Below are 18,306 nucleotides of genomic sequence, written 5' to 3' on the forward strand. Positions count from 1 at the left end.
GCATCACAGTGCTAGCAGCGTCACTACAGATCCTAGTTCGATAACAGGCTCTGTCGCAGCCGGCCATGACTGGGAGACCCATGAGGCAGCATTCAATTGGCCTTACGTCGTTAGGGCAGTGTTTGGCTGGCCGGGATGTCCTTGTCCCATTGTGCTCAAGCGACTCCTGTGGCGAGCTGGGTGCATGCACACTGACACGGTTGCTAGGTGTACAGTGTTTCCTCCAATACATTGGTGCGGGTTAAGCAAGCATTTTGTCAAGAAGCAGGTCGGCTTGGCAGGGTTGTGTTTCGGAGGACACATGGCTCTCGACCTTTGGCTCTCCCGAGTCCATACGGGAGTTGCAGCGATGGCACAAGACTGTAACAATCAATTGGATATTATGAAAAAGGGGTAAACAACAACCTTTGAACATATTTTAGAATAAGGCTGTAACATAACAAAATGTGGAAGAGTCAAGGGGTCTGAATACTTTCCGAAGGAACATTAACTCATGTAAAATATACTGTGTCCGTAAAATGTATATAGTGTCAAGACGTTGCCCTCTTTGGACATAGCGAGCACCATCCCCCTACCTCTGCACCATCCCCCTCTCTCTGTCTCCTACACTCATGCTGCTGTGGTCAGAGAGGTTGTAAATTCCTGGAGGAGAATCTCTCCTCATGGCCAGAGTATAGAGAGAGAGTGAGTTTTCATAGAGAGAATAAAGGAATTTCTTCCACCTCACAGAACTTGACAACCAAACAATATTCATGTTCTGGAGAAAGTATAAAAGATCAGTGAAGAATCTAGCTACGAACTGGCCCGTTGGTACAATTTTGTGAAACTCATGAGAGACAATATAGCCACATTACCATAATCCTGTTGATACAAAAGTCTCAGTTATGAGGCATACATATAATTGTTGTATAGAATGAATGAGCAAAGATGGAACTATTTGTGAAATTATGTAATTAGATTTTAAACTGTTTAACCTGTTAGGGCTAGGGGGCAGTATTGACACGGCCGGATAAAAAACGTACCCGATTTAATCTGGTTACTACTCCTGCCCAGTAACTAGAATATGCATATAATTATTGGCTTTGGATAGAAAACACCCTAAAGTTTCTAAAACTGTTTGAATGGTGTCTGTGAGTATAACAGAACTCATATGGCAGGCCAAAACCTGAGAAGATTCCATGCAGGAAGTGGCCTGTCTGACAAGTTGTTGTTCATCTTGGCTCTTTTTATTGAAGACTGAGGATCTTTGCTATAACGTGACACTTCCTACGGCTCCCATAAGCTCTCAGAGCCCGGGAAAAAGCGGAATGATATCGAGGCAGCCTCTGGCTGAAACACATTATCGCGTTTGACAAGTGGCCGATCAGAGTACTATGGGCTTAGGCGCGTGCCCGAGTCGACCCCATGCTTTATTTTCTTTCGTCTGTTTACCTAAACGCAGATTCCCGGTCGGAATATTATCATTTTTTTACAAGAAAAATGGCATAAAAATTTATTTTAAACAGCGGTTGACATGCTTCGAAGTGTGGTAATGGAATATTTAGAATTTTTTGGTCACGAAATGCGCCATGCTCGTCACCCTTATTTACCCTTTCGGATAGTGTCTTGAACGCACGAACAAAACGCAGCTATTTGGATAAAACAATGGATTATTTGGGACCAAACCAACATTTGTTATTGAAGTAGAAGTCCTGGGATTGCATTCTGACGAAGAACAGCAAAGGTAATAACATTTTTCTTATAGTAAATCTGACTTTGGTGAGCACTAAACTTGCTGGGTGTCTAAATAGCTAGCCCTGTGATGCCGGGCTATCTACTGAGAATATTGCAAAATGTGCTTTCACCGAAAAGCTATTTTAAAATCGGACATATCGAGTGCATAGAGGAGTTCTGTATCTATAATTCTTAAAATAATTGTTGTTTTTTGTGAACGTTTATCGTGAGTAATTTAGTAGAGCTCTAGTGTCACGTGACAGCTAAGATCCTCCTCTCTGAATCCTGAGAAGCGTGGGAGTGGGCGGATTTCCTCTGCCTTCTCGCCAGCCGTGATTCTGGGCAGCTCCAATGGTAAGAAATGTGACCGTTCCTGGTGCAAAAACAATGTTTTATCCCAGTGCTCAAGTAAATCACATTACTAAGCTGCTCCTGAATGTACAATGCCAGAAAATGGAAATTGATTCTATTGTAGTCCATGTGGGTTTTAATGACATTATGAACGGCAGTTCTGAAAAGCTGGAATTTAAAGAGTTGATTGACTCTCTGCTAAACACTAACAAAAGACCCATCATATCTGGCCCTCTGCCATCTCTGAATTGCGGCATTGAAACGCTTCAGCAGGATTCTTTCTCTTCACAACTGGCTACGTGATTATTGCAGCTCAATGGGTGTAACTTTTGTTGACAATTTCGATACCTTTTGGATGGGATCCACCCAAATATTTTGGGATCCTGGATCCTTTCACAGCATTATAAGGCTGCATTGAGACAATGACTTTTCAATGACTGAAGCCCAGCTCAGCCCAACCATTGTGACACAGAGTTGTCATAATACTTCAGCAATTATACATTACACCAGGGGCGTCAGTAGACACAATATACGTAACCTAATTTATGTCCCTTTAACTGCCCTGAATGCCTCTACTGATCCTACAGCTATTGTATGTAGTAATTATGTGCCAATGAACCAGATTTATACTGTTAGCACAAAGCCCGTATGCCCTAGGAGGAAGTCCATTGTGAGCAGTTCACCCTGCACTAACATAAAGAACACACTAACATAGTGATCACAATATAGTAGCCATATAGTAGCCATGTTAAGGAAAACCAAACGTCCAAAGGATAAACCTAATTTAGTGTATAAGAGGTCATACAATAAGTTTTGTAGTGATTCCTATGTTATTGATGTAAAGAATATCTGTTGGTCTGTGGTGTGTAATGAGGAGCAAACAGACACTGCACTTGACACATTTATGAAATTGCTTATTCCAGTTGCCAATGAGCATGCACCCATTAAGAAAATGACTGTAAAAACTGTTAAATCCCTGAGGCATGAGGCAAAAGGAATGGCAAATAAGTCTGGCTGCACAACCGATTGGCAAACGTATTGCAAATTGAGAAATCTTGTGACTAAACTTAATAAAAAGAAGAAGAAACTACACTATGAAACCAAGATAAATGAAGTAAAGAATGATAGTAAAAAGCTTTGGTGCACCTTAAATGAAATTCTGGGAAAAAAGGCAAACTCAGCGCCATCATTCATTGAAAAAAATGGCTCATTCATCAAAAAACGAACTGATATTGCCAACTACTTTAATGCTTTTTTCATTGACAAGATTAGCATACTTAGGGATAACATGCAAGCAACAAATGCTGACACTACACATCCAAGTACAGTATATATGAAAGACAAGCATTGTCATTTTGAATTCCGTTGTCATCGCCGTGTGTGTAGGTGGCATGGAAGTCAGGCGCAGGAGAAACCAACTAGGTATCACTGGAGTTGTTTTAATAAAATAATAAACAAACAACGAACTCCAAAACCAAAATGTACATAAAATAACATGGGCAACAATATCTGTAGCTCACTACTACAAAATACACGACACAAAATAACATACAAACAATCTCGGACAAGGACATGAGGGGAGACAGAGGGTTAAATACACAACAGGTAATGAATGGGATTGGAAACAGGTGTGTGTGAAAACAAGACAAAACCAATGGAAAATGAAAAATGGATCAGTGATGGCTAGAAGACCGGTGACGTCGACCGCCAAGCACCACTCGAACAACGAGGGGCATCGACTTCGGCAGAAGTCGTGACATCCGTAAAGTTAGCGTGGAAGAGGTAATTATTTATTTTTTGTCTATCAACAATGACAAGCCACCGGAGTCTGACAACTTGGATGGAAAATAACTGAGGATAATATCGGACGATATTGCTACTCCTATTTGCCCCATTCAATTTAAGCCTACTAGAAAGTGTGTGCCCTCAGGCTTGGAGGGAAGCAAAAGTCATTCCGCTACCTAAGAATAGTAAAGCCCCCTTTACTGACTCAAATAGCTTATCAATCAGCCTGTTACTAACCCTTAGTAAACTTTTGGAAAAAATTGTGTTTGACCAGATACAATGCTATTTTACATTTAACAAATTGACAACAAACTTTCAGCATGCTTATAGAGAAGGACATTCAACAAGCAGAAATTACTGATAAAAAGACTGTTGGGGCTGTTTTGTTAGACTTCAGTGCAGCCTTTGACATAATTGATCACAGTCTGCTGCTGGCAACCGTATGTGTTATGGCTTTACACCCCCTGCTATATTGTGGATAAAGAGTTACCTGTCTAACAGAACACAGAGGGTGTTCTTTAATGGAAGCCTCTCCAACATAATCCAAGTAGGATCAGGAATTCCCCAAGGCAGCTGTCTAGGCCCATCACCTTTTTCAATCTTTACTAATGATTTTCCACTGGCTTTGAGGAAAGACAGAGTGTCTACGTATGCGGATGACTCAACACTATACCTGTCAGCTACTACAGTGACAGAAATGACTGCAACACTTAACTTCTCTGGGAAAGGGGGCAGTATTTGCACGGCTGGATATAAAACGTACCCGATTTAATCTGGTTACTACTCCTGCCCAGAAACTAGAATATGCATATAATTGTAGATCTGGATAGATATAAATGTAGATCTGGATAGAAAACACTCTAAGGTTTCTAAAACTGTTTGAATGGTGTCTGTGAGTATAACAGAACTCATATGGCAGGCCAAAACCTGAGAAGATTCCATGCAGGAAGCGCCCTGTCTGACAATTTGTTGTCCTTCTGTTGCATCTCTATCAAAATTACAGCATCTGTGCTGTAACGTGACACTTTCTAAGGCTTCCATTGGCTCTCTAAAGCCGCCAGAAAGTGGAATTGGGTGTCTGCTGTCTCTGGGCAAAGTATAGGAGCAGAGTTTGTAAGTAGTCAGCCGGGGACAGTGAGACTGGAGATGCGCAGTCACGAGAACTCGCCATTTTTTTCTTTCTCTCTTTGAATGAATACAACATTGCCCGGTTGGAATATTATCGCTATTTTATGAGAAAAAATAGCATAAAAATTTGAATTTAAACAGCGTTTGACATGCTTCTAAGTACGGTAATGGAATTTTTTTTACATTTCTGTCACGAAATGCGCTCGCGCGTTACCCTTCGGATAGTGAACTGAACGCACGAACAAAACGGAGATATTTGGATATAACTATGGATTATTTGGAACCAAAACAACATTTGTTGTTGAAGTAGAAGTCCTGGGAGTGCATTCTGACGAAGAACAGCAAAGGTAATCCAATTTTTCTAATAGTAATTCTGAGTTTAGGTGACCCCGAAGTTGGCAGATGTCAAAATAGCTAGCCGTGATGGCCGAGCTATGTACTCAGAATATTGCAAAATGTGCTTTTGCTGAAAAGCTATTTTAAAATTGGACATAGCGATTGCATAAAGGAGTTATGTATCTATAATTCTTAAAATAATTGTTATGTATTTTGTCAACGTTTATCATGAGTAATTTAGTAAATTCACCGGAAGTTTTCGGTGGTTATGCTAGTTCTGAACATCACATTCTAATGTAAAAAGCTAGTTTTTGATGTAAATATGAACTAGATTGAACAAAACATGCATGTATTGTATAACATAATGTCCTAGGAGTGTCATCTGATGAAGATCATCAAAGGTTAGTGCTGCATTTAGCTGTGGTTTTGGTTTATGTGACATATATGCTTGCTTGGAAAATGGCTGTGTGATTATTTGTGTCTATGTACTCTCCTAACATAATCTAATGTTTTGCTTTCGCTGTAAAGCCTTTTTGAAATCGGACAATGTGGTTAGATTAACCTCTCTAGGCTAGGCGGGACGAATTCGTCCCACCTACGTAACAGCCACGGCTATCCTGTGGCGCGATTTTCAAAACCTTAAAAATCCTATTACTTCAATTTCTCAAACATATGACTATTTTACAGCCATTTAAAGATAAGACTCTCGTTAATCTAACCACACTGTCCGATTTCAAAAAGGCTTTACAACGAAAGCAAAACATTAGATTATGTCAGCAGAGTACCAAGCCAGAAATAATCAGACACCCATTTTTCAAGCCAGCATATAATGTCACCAAAACCCAGAAGACAGCTAAATGCAGCACTCACCTTTGATGATCTTCATCAGATGACAACCCTAGGACATTATGTTATACAATACATGCATGTTTTGTTCAATCAAGTTCATATTTATATCAAAAACCAGCTTTTTACATTAGCATGTGACGTTCAGAACTAGCACCGCAAACTTCCGGGGAATTCGCTAACATTTTACTAAATTACTCACGATAAACGTTCACAAAAAGCATAACAATTATTTTAAGAATTATAGATACAGACCTCCTCTATGCACTCGATATGTCCGATTTTAAAATAGCTTTTTGGTGAAAGCACATTTTGCAATATTCTAAGTACATAGCCCAGGCATCACGGGCTCGCTATTTAGACACCCGGCAAGTTTAGCACTCACCATAATCATATTTACTATTATAAAAATGTCATTACCTTTTGTTGTCTTCGTCAGAATACACACCCAGGACAGCTACTTCAATAACAAATGTTGGTTTGGTCCAAAATAATCCATCGTTATATCCGAATAGCGGCGTTTTGTTCGTGCGTTCCAGACACTATCCGAAATAGTAAAGAAGTGTCGCGCGCTTGGCGCAATTCGTGACAATAAAATTCTAAGTATTCCATTACCGTACTTCGAAGCATGTCAATCGCTGTTTAAAATCAATTTTTACGACATTTTTCTCGTAGAAAAGCGATAATATTCCGACAGGGAATCTCCTTTTCGGCAAACAGAGGAAAAAATCCCAAAGGCGGGGGCGGTCGGGGTCACGCGCATAAGCTAGTGTCTCTTGATGGGCCACTTGAGAAAGGCGATAATGTGTTTCAGCCTGGGGCTGGAATGACGACATTCTGTTTTTTCCCGGGCTCTGAGCGCCTATGGACGACGTGGGAAGTGTCACGTTAGAGCAGAGATCCTTAGTAAATGATAGAGATGGAAAAGAAGTTCAACAAATGGTCAGACAGGCCACTTCCTGTAAAGGAATCTCTCAGGTTTTGACCTGCCATTTGAGTTCTGTTATACTCACAGACACCATTCAAACAGTTTTAGAAAATTTAGGGTGTTTTCTATCCATATGTAATAAGTATATGCATATTCTAGTTACTGAGTAGGAGTGGTAACCAGATTAAATCGGGTATGTTTTTTATCCAGCCGTGTCAATGCTGCCCCCTAGCCCTAACAGGTTAACGAGAGTCTTATCGTTAAAATGGTGTAAAATAGTTGATTGTTTGAGAAAATTGAATTGTGGTATTTTAGTTGGTTTTGTATTTCGCGCCGTGCGATGCCATTGGCTGTTGGCTAGGGGTTCCGCTGGCGGAACGGGGTTCCGCTAGCGGAACGTCTGTCCTCAACATTAATAAAGACTTACAGTTAGTTTCAGAGTGGGTGGCAAGGAATAAGTTAGTCCTAAACATTTCTAAAACCAAATGCATTGTATTTGGGACAAATCATTCCCTAAACCTCAACCAGGGACGGACTGGGAGTAAGAAAATGGCCCTGGACTTAGATCCAGACCGGCCCACCAGAACCGGCCCCCGTATACTCCACCATGGCCGCCCTGCTAATGCACGCACGTACAAACACGACCAGCCCCTAATACAACCACCTAGCGGCATCACAACCATTAATCACTATTGCAGTACAACTTTAAAAAGGCTCCAGAACACACACACAAACGCTGCACATTGTTATAAAACTTCTACATAGAACGTAACCTGTAAGAGAGCAGCACAAGCCATCATGAGTCATGATTCATCTACATCACCTGAAGCCTAGAGTAAAAAAGATGCTATAATATCTACAATACTCACTGAAACATAGAAGTGTCTAACTGCTGCTCAGGTTCAGCTGGCTGGCTTCACTCTGTCAAAGTACTGGACAGCAATATTACAAACAGGAAAAAGAGACATTAGAAATGTAGGAGTAAATAATGGTAAATAAGCAAGTTATAGGAAATATGTCGCAACTACCTTATTGGAGGAGCAATTTTCTGAATTGCTCATTTATCTCTGCAACTATCGATCCCCATGTCAGTATCCAGAGCCATTATGATGTCCTTCTCGGTGGCCGTCAGCATGAAGACCTCTAGGTGTTTTTGTGAGAGTGCTCCTGAGTCTGCTCTTGATATACTTTAAGGTAGAGAAAATTCGCTCACAAGCTACCAGTGTAACTGAGAGGGTGAGTAGGAACTTATATCCAAGGCCAAGGATATGGTATGCATCAGTCAGCAGGTTGTACCGTCTCAGCATCTGGTAACAACACAGTGGACATTCTTTGCAGGATGAGCAGTATTTATTCTTAATTTCCACCTCATCTTCATTTCCATCAGGGCCATCCTCCACTGTCCTGGTCATGTATTCCTCCAATCCTGAGCTTTTCAGTCTTTTCCACTGTACAGCGAGGCTCCTCAGCTCACACTGCAAATTGTTAATTTTTGCTCGGCTATCAAATCGAAGCAAACATTTGCTGAGCTCTTGAAGGGCTGTCTCTGGAAGACGACTGGATATTATTTGGGAGAAGTTTCTAGGGTCCAGAAGGGCTAGGTCAGCATGTAGAGCGCCATGAGACAGAAATCGCCTGTGGATACTATCTGTGGCTGGACTTGAACTTTATAGGCACTCTGTCTCTGTCAAAGCCTCATCTTGAGCCATCTCTCCAGACATGATTTTCTTCATTCTTACCCTTTTCTGTTGCAGAGTGGCTTCCACCTCCTCCAGCTCTGTGTCCTCATCCTGTTCTTTGATCTTCTTATTTGCAAACTGAACAAATGTGTCTGCAGCTGCCTTAATGGTTTTAAAGTCTCTTGACATGCCTTTCAGGGTTTCCTGTGTAGCCACAACCACTCGATGGGCAGACAGGATGTCCATCCCACTTGTCTGCAGGTATTTGGACAGCGGTGACGTGTTCTCAAATATCTGAACAAATAATTGAGCTGTCAGTATCATCTCATACCGGAGAAGAGCCTCAGTAAATCTTCTTGCATTCATCCGAACAGTTGTCTTCATGTTGGCCTGTCCTTGTATGGCTGATAGTGTTAGGAGTACTTCAACATAGAGACCCTGGTCTGGTTTTCCAAAGGATCCAAGGACCTTCTTCAAAGCACTATCCTTAACCCATCAGCATGTTTCTCCAATTGGAGATAGGGGTCTGTGTCGCGTGTCCTGGCTCTTCTTCTCCCACACATCCATCCTTTGGTAGGATTCACGGAGTAACACAGCAATGTCGTTAAGGAGAACAAACAGTGACCCACTTGCTAAGACAATTTCAGGTGTGTCAGACAAAACCAGGTTAAGGGCATGTGCATAGCTCCAAACATACACTTGATTGAGGGACTTTGAGGATAACAGAGTAGAGAAGCCCTTACATTGGCCCTGCATATTGGATGCTCCATCCGTACCATTGCCAATGCACTTGCTCATGTCTAATTTTAGACTATCCATGACATCTGTCAACAATTGGACAAAGTACTGTCCAGTGGATGCCTCACACTTCACAACAGCCACAAGCCTCTCTTGTATGACATCTGTCACATATCTCACAATGACAGAACACTGGTATTGAGAAGTTATGTCCTGAGTTGTGTCGATCTGGACAGAGAACATTCCAGCTTGCTCAATTTCACTTGACATGGTCTCTTGGATAATGCTCTGAATTGTGTGAATGACAGTGTTGACAGTATTTTTTGAGAGCAGTGTGATTAGAGAACCTCTGCCTCTTGCCCCAGACTGATATAGGTTCTTGTTTTTCTCAATGCATTCGGTGAGACGTTCTTTAAAGCAGACGTCATACTTTCCCAGCAGTATTATCATCTCCAATAAATTACTTTGATCGATACTGGTGTCCTCTAATGTATACGCAGCCTCAGACTGTTTCCCCCGTAACTGAGCCCCCTCTTGCCAATTACTTTCACTATGTCTACAACACCTTCCAACACCTTCCTTATCCTGCGTACGTGCTCTCTGTCGGCAGACACCTGACTGCCACTGAGCAAACATTGTCTGATTTGGATTAAAAAGTATGCCTCAGCACTACTTCTGTGTGTGGTGCTCTTCTCATGCTCTTCTATCCTTTGGTGAACATGTTTCCAATTCGTCATTCTACTCATAAAAATATTGCTGTCAGTAGGCTTCGCAAATGCCATACAAATTGAACAGTATAACACACGGCTTTCTTCATTGTGTGAAAGCCATTTCCGATTGGTGCCATCTTTAAAACAGAAAACCCTCTGTACCACAGAGTTTTTTGATTCCTACATAGGGTTTTTAGGTCATCTGACTTGGGTCTCTTGAAATAATCAAAAGTTGGTATGGCATCCATGCCTTCCCTGACTCTCTCTTCCACTGAAACTGGACTGGACTTGTTATCAACATCAATGCTCACTTCCACTGAAACTGGACTGGACCAATCGTCAACCTGGATATTAATTAAAATAATACATAAATTAACTAATAAAGCCCAATTTGAAAGACTACAAAAACACAGCAGCAGCCACACTATTTCATATCAAGTGAATGAACGACAATAGAACACATTTATTTCCCCACAAAATCCCCACAGGACGGCAAAATCTAGGCATTCAGAGCTTTGCTTGGCATCAAATTTGAGTTTTTCCGCTTACTGTACACTCAGTTACTGTACGTCTTTACCTCAATTATTTATTTCTGGTACGTTTACACAGCAGTACCTGACCAATAGTATTTGCATTTCACTCATAAATTCTGATATAACATGTTGTATTTGTAACACATTTAGGCACATATCTACCACTACGGCTGCAATATCTTTGGCTTCGCTGTCCTCTCCATCTACTCTTTTACCTGCGAACCGGGTTGTGGCATCATCCTCTTGCCGGTCTAGCACTTCGATGTTAGCCTTAGTACTACTACTACCAAATAAGTTGGTTATTTTTTGTACATTTTCTTGCATTTGAGAGAAGACTTTTTGACTCTTTTGTCTCTTAACTTTTCAGTCCCACCCTTACATTTTTTACTCTGCTTTTCCATTTTCTATTGTAGCTAGTTTTCGAACTGTCATTGTCAGCGTCAATGTGTGTGAGCGAGACAAAGGGGGCGGGGCAAAGGGTTGCATAGACGTTCATTTGGAATAGACCAGCCAGTTTCATAATTTTGCGACTGCACTTGAAGAAACTTTCAAAGTTTTTGAAATGTTTGTATTGACTGACCTTCATGTCTTAAAGTAATGATGGACTGTCATTTCTCTTTGCTTATTTGAGCTGTTCTTCCCATAATATGGACAAATAGAACTGATTGGCTCTAATGCATTAAGACGGAAAGAAAATCCACAAATTCACTTTTAAGAAGGCACATCTGTTAACTTAAATGCATTGAGAGTGTGCAAAGCTGTAATCAAGGCAAAATCTGTCTATTTGAAGAATTTCAAATATAAAATATATTTAGATTTCTTTAATACTTGTATGTGTTATTTCATAGTTTTGATGTCTTCACTATTATTCAACAATGTAGAAAATAATACAATTAATGAAAAACCCTTGAATGAGTAGGTGTGTCCAAACTTTTGATCGGTAGTGTATGTGGTAGTGGTGGAGTAGGAGCCTGAGGGCATACAGTCTGTGAATGTATTGTAATGTTTTTAAAATTCTACATTGTTCTACAATGTAGAAAATAGTTGTAACGGCCGTCGGAAGAGAGAGTAGACCAAGGTGCAGCGGAGTTAGTGTTCATCTTCAGGAATTTATTAAACAACGTGAACACTATACAAAAACAAGAAAACCGACAGCCAAACAGTACTGTCAGGTGCAAACACGAAACAGAAACAATCCCCCACAAAACCCAAAGGAAAAACACACTCCTTATGTGTGACTCCCAATCAGCAACAACGAACGACAGCTGTGCCTGATTGGGAGCCACACACGGCCCAAAACAAAGAAATACAAAACCATAGAAAAACGAACATAGAACGCCCACCCAATGTAACACCCTGGCCTAACCAAAAATAAAGAACAAAAACCCCTCTCTATGGCCAGGGCGTTACAATAGTAAAAATAAAGAAAAACTCTAACATCAAGGCGGTGACCCGATCCTGTAGGTTCATGCTCTACAACATTCGCAGAGTACGACCCTGCCTCACACAGGAAGCGGCGCAGGTCCTAATCCAGGCACTTGTCATCTCCCGTCTGGATTATTGCAACTCGTTGTTGGCTGGGCTCCCTGCCTGTGCCATTAAACCCCTACAACTCATCCAGAACGCCGCAGCCCGTCTGGTGTTCAACCTTCCCAAGTTCTCTCACGTCACCCCGCTCCTCCGCTCTCTCCACTGGGTTCCAGTCGAAGCTCGCATCCGCTACAAGACCATGGTGCTTGCCTACGGAGCTGTGAGGGGAACGGCACCTCCGTACCTTCAGGCTCTGATCAGGCCCTACACCCAAACAAGGGCACTGCGTTCATCCACCTCTGGCCTGCTCGCCTCCCTACCTCTGAGGAAGCACAGTTCCCGCTCAGCCCAGTCAAAACTGTTCGCTGCTCTGGCACCCCAATGGTGGAACAAGCTCCCTCACGACGCCAGGACAGCGGAGTCAATCACCACCTTCCGGAGACACCTGAAACCCCACCTCTTTAAGGAATACCTGGGATAGGATAAAGTAATCCTTCTAACCCCCCCCTTAAAAGATTTAGATGCACTATTGTAAAGTGGTTGTTCCACTGGATATTATAAGGTGAATGCACCAATTTGTAAGTCGCTCTGGATAAGAGCGTCTGCTAAATGACTTAAATGTAAATGTAAATGTTGAATGTGTAGGTGTGTCCAAACTTTTGCATGGTACTGTATATATGTACAAAGAATATATATGGGGATTGGAAATTATGCAGACAGGTACATTGATGGAAGCCGCAATCTATCTGCAATATTAAAGCTGATCTACCCTCTAAAAAAGAAATTATGATCATTTAAAAAAATTACTTCAAAGAACAAACAATGTTCGCACAGTACAGACTATGTATTGCAATACTTTTTTTTTACCAAGTGGCTGGATGCTCCTCTCCTCTGTTTCATAAACTAACCTTGAACAATAACAAAAGTGCTGGGGGCAAACAGTGGCGCTGTTTCCCCTAATGCGAATTTCAGCTTTAATGTTCGTAGCCCTTATTATAATGTACTTAATTTAAACCTACTATGGTAGCACAATGTTACTTCTCAGCTATGCACAGTTGAAGATAAAAGGAGCATTAACTAGTCATTGGAAAGACAATTTAACCAAAATCTGCAGTTTCAGATGATCTAGTTCCAAATTACTCCCCTAAAAAAATCTAACTTGCATGTGAGCACATGGTATCTGTTCCACTTACTGTTAGGAATGACCCTCCCTTTTAATTAAACTCCTTTTTAAAGGAAACTCCTACAGCGATGGTAAAAAGCCTCCTGCCTAGCTTACTAGCCTAGTTGTGAACTGGCCCGCTAGAGAACTGACCTGTATGGAGAGATGGAGTACAGTACCGCTGCAGGAGCTCTGCTATTAATTTCATACAGCGTGCTTGGAGCGTGGAGGATGGAGGAAGGAAGGGAGGGAGGAAGTGAAAGTAGGGGAAAGAAAAGATAGCAAGAAAGAGACAGAGAGAAAGGGAAAATATGGAAAGGAGAGTGAGAGGATGATAACTGGGCCTGTCGTTATGTGCAGGGTTATGCATGCTACACCAGCATTTCCATTCAGGATGGGCTCTCTCTCTCGTTGGTAATGATGACCACAGGGACATGGATGTTTAAGACCGAGAAGACCGAATTCTGAAAATACACTAAAGACATACATAATTAACAAGAGTATGGATTTGAAGATGGGTAAGTTATGCTCGTAACATGGCTTAGAGGGGAGAGAAAGGGCTAGAGAGAAAGAGAGATGGAGTGAGAGAAAAAGAAAGAGAAGAGTATGTCCTACTCGAAAGGGGAACGGCGGCGCTGGCGCTGTAAAGACGGGAGCTGGACCGAGAAAGCAGTGAAAGCCCAAGGTTATGTCTGGTTCTAAATGAATGTGGCTGGGTTGCTGTGGACGACCACATGAAAGGAGAGGCGAGAGACGATGCATTAGTAAGACAACCACAGAGAGGGGTGTGCGTGCGTGTTAAAGTACCACAGAGGAGTTGTGAGAGATGCTGAGAGAAATAGAAGATATGGTTTAGAGATTATGGAAGCAGAGAGGAGAGGACTGTATGTCATGAAGGATCTGACCACAAGTCGCACTACTAGCTGCAAAATGTGCCCCTATAGCTTGACATTTTGTGGATTAAAATGTTTCTACATTATAGCATAAGCTCGTCCGAAAGGGATATACATATGACATCATCCACATCACTTTCATTCTGCAATTTAATCAAAATAATTAAACCACATTAATCAACAGTGTCTGATAAGTGTGTCCGTTATCGAATTAATGAAAAGCTAGATCAAGTCTGCTTTATAAAAAATAAATTACTTGTCAGTGAGTACCCACATGAAAAAATACTACAGTTTACTATAGAATACTACAGTACTTACTATAGCATTCTATAGTAATCTGTAGTATACTGTATAATAGTATACTACACACTGTAGTATCCCCGAATCATGTGTAGTACTTACTATAGAATGTTGTAGTATACTGTAGAATACAAGAGTAAATACTACAGTTTTATCTGCAAAAAAACACTGTAGTAAATACTACAGTAATGTCAGCAAAAACTCTACAGTCTGCAAAAACACTACATTTTTTTAACTTGTGGTGGATGAATCAGAATTAGTTGGGTAACATAGATAATTAAGATGTCTTATCTGCATAATATGCTTATGTGATATACTTGTTATTAGAATGTATCCCTTTGGACTCTGGTGTTGGCAGTTACACTTCTTCCCTCAGCTGGGGCTCAGTCACCTGGGGCCCAGAGAGGGGAGAGGTCAGGCTTGTCTTTTACATGTCTCTGGTTCTATGCAGAATATCAGAAAAGGAAGAGGACAGGATGGAACATTGTCTTCATATATGAATGTGTCTTTTCCTATTCTTAAACCATGTGAAGGGATGGCATGATTAATGCCCCCTCTAAGCCATGTTACGAGCATAATTACTTGTCTCCACAATGTCTGTGTGCAAGTCACTCCCTCCTTTGGCATTGGGGGGAGGTATATGGCAGTGTCTGGAACCATTGTATGTCCTCTCTGATGTTGCACTTATCCTGGGATAGTGTATGACCTAGAGACTCACTCCCCTCAGTGAGCTTGTCCAGGAGAGGGGTCAAGAAGGGGTTTTACTTGAGATGGGAATATTGATTTATGAGTATTGATTAATTGATTCATGCCATTGGATGAGTTGGTGTTTTTATGCTAGGAATAACAGGAACAAGATAGCAACCTCATTTTAGGGGCCAAACGGAATGATAATTTATAGCGAATGCTATCTGGCTACGGGATACTCCTTTCTCATTTATAAAGTCTCACTTGTGAACTGTTCCTAATATCTGTGGTTTGTTATGTCGACTAGGGGGTGGATCTTTGCTATAAAAGATCTCAGTAGCCATTGTGTTGTCACTCTCAATGGATGATTAGAAATAGTGAATCGTTGAAAGTCATTGTTATTGCAAAGCTCTTATTATTAAAGATTTAGTTTAAGTATAACTCTGACTCATGTGATAAGTTTTTCTCTCCTCATTTGATTTTACATTCTAGTCATTTAGCAGATGCTCTTATCCAGAGCAACTTACAGTAGTGAATGCATACATTTTATACACTTATTTAATTGTTTTTCTCCATACTGGCCCCCCGTGGGAATCGAACCCACAACCCTGGCGTTACAAACACCATGCTCTACCAACTGAGCCACAGGGAAAATCAATTGATAATACAGAAATTAACCACCACAAACTATAGGAAGAACTACAGTATTTAGTTGCATATACGAAGCCCATTCCCCTAAACCACATCACAATTTGTGCTACCCATAAGTGAGAAACCTACATGCCAAGTGTAGACCATATATTGTGTTCCCTACAGATTATAGAAAAGAGCAGAGGCTCTGAACTATCCATTCAACCTTACCTACCGGTTATGGAAAATGTTGTCTTTTAGTATTTTTCCGGGGGGAAATCCTCCACTACTATATCAAAGATAATAAAACAGAAATACTACAATAGACACTATAGTATAGTACAGTCTACAAAAACACTACAGTAAATACGACAGTAAACTACAATCCACAAAAACACTACAGTAATTACTGTAGTATATACTACAGTTTTATTTTACCATGGTATTTATACTATAGTTAACTCTAAATGATACAGTATAATACAGTATACTACAGTAAATACAGTTTTATTAGCCGTATGTTCGGGATACAAATGGTATACATCGTCCAACGAAATACTTACTTGCAGGTTCCCTTCTCGACAATGCAACAATAATAAGAAATAATAAAATATAACAATATGAACATAAAGTAAATGGCAGTAGAATAGAATACATGTTTTAGCATAAGTATAATACAGGAAGGCACAATTTATAGTCCAATATTTAAACATGTATGGGGGGGGGGCAGTGTATAAACTGAGCAGTATAACAAGAGTCTGAAAGCAGCAGTTGTGATGTGTGTGTAGCAGGAATGTATATGAGTGTGTATGTCTGTGTGGGTATATGAATGAGTGAGTGCTAAGGTGCAGAGAATCAGAGCAGGTGGTCAGTCCAGTTCAAATGTTCAGCAGTCTGATGGTTTGTAGATATAAACAGTCTCTGAGCCTGTTGGTATCAGGCCTCATGCTCCGATACGTCTGCCCGACAGTAAGGGAGAACATCTAGTTTCTGGGGTGTGTGGGGACCTTGATTATGCTGTGTGCCTTCCTCAGACACCATTTCGAGTAGAAGTCTTGAATGGGTGGGAGCACGGCCCCAGTGATGTACTGGGTCATCTTCACCACCCGCTGGAGAGCCTTGCGTTCGTCGATGAAGCAATTCTTGTACCAGGCCATGATGCAACCGGTCAGGACACTCTAGTGCAGCGGTAGTATTTAGAGAGGACTTGGGCTGGCATGCAGAATTTTGTCAGCTGCTTTAGGAAGTAGAGACACTTGTTGCGCTCTCTTGACAATAGTGGTGGTGTTGCTGGACCATGACAAGTCCTCTGTGATGTGGACACCGGAGAACTTTAAACTTGTGACGTTCTTTACTGCAGTCCTGTTGATGTGGATCGGGGCATGTTCCCTCCTCTGCTTCCTGAAGTCAACAATCAACTCCTTTGTTTTGCTGACGTTGATGTCATGACACCATGGTGCAAGTTCACTTACCTCCTCTCTATAGGGTGGCTTGTCGTTGTCGGTTATCAGGCCTACAACCATGGTGTCATGAGCAACTTGATGATGGAGTTGGTGTCATGCAAAGCCACGCAGTTGTGGGTGAACAGGGAGTACAGCAGACGACTGAGGACACGCCCCCTTGTGTCAATTGTGTTGATCACAAACTATAGTCAATGAACAGCATTCTCACATAGATGTTCCTCTTGTCCAGATGTGTTACAGCCATGTGAATAGCGATGGAAATGGAATCGTCTGTGGATCTGTTGGAGCGGTAGGCAAATTGGAGAGGGCCTGGCATGCTGACATTGATGGGGCCATGACCAGCCTCTTGAAGCACTTCATGATGACCAAGGTGAGTGCGACAGGTAATTTGGGCATGCAAATTTTGTCGTTCTTGGGCACTGGGATGATGATGGTCTCCTTAAAGCAGATGGGTACTGCAGCCTGGGACAGGGACAGGTTGAACATCTCTGAGAAGATGCCGCCAGCTGGTTAGCACACACTCTGAGGATGTGGCCTAGGATGCTATCTGAGCCATCTGCTTTGTGAGAATTCACTCTTTTGAGAGTTTTCCTCACGTCAGCTTCGGATTAGTTAAGATGGTGCTATACTGAATGACAGACGTTTTGCAAGCTCCTACCCAACTTTGTTATTTTGTGATTATTTAGTCGTTTATTTTTACTTTATTTTCACGAAATGTATCCGTTATTATTTCTTACAACCAACAAGAACTTTTGAACATCAGATAGACAGTTAGATAGACAGACTTACCCAAATTCTGGCTTCAACTTTGACTCATCTGCCCTGGGCTCTCTCTGTAATTCCGACCCAATTTTTGGGCTACCCAAGAGGAAACGGCAGCGTTACAGAGGCAAG

At 41.4% G+C, this 18,306-nt stretch overlaps 1 non-coding gene across 1 annotated transcript; it reads right to left on the bottom strand.

Moving 5' to 3' along the window:
- Nucleotides 1–15,896: 15,896 nt before the first annotated feature.
- On the bottom strand, nt 15,897–15,971 carry trnat-ugu (transfer RNA threonine (anticodon UGU)). The gene has a single exon. It is a non-coding gene; the product is annotated as a tRNA-Thr (tRNA).
- Nucleotides 15,972–18,306: the final 2,335 nt, after the last annotated feature.

Source organism: Salmo salar, chromosome ssa19, assembly GCF_905237065.1.
Source record: "Salmo salar chromosome ssa19, Ssal_v3.1, whole genome shotgun sequence".
In the NCBI taxonomy this organism is placed as follows: domain Eukaryota; kingdom Metazoa; phylum Chordata; class Actinopteri; order Salmoniformes; family Salmonidae; genus Salmo; species Salmo salar.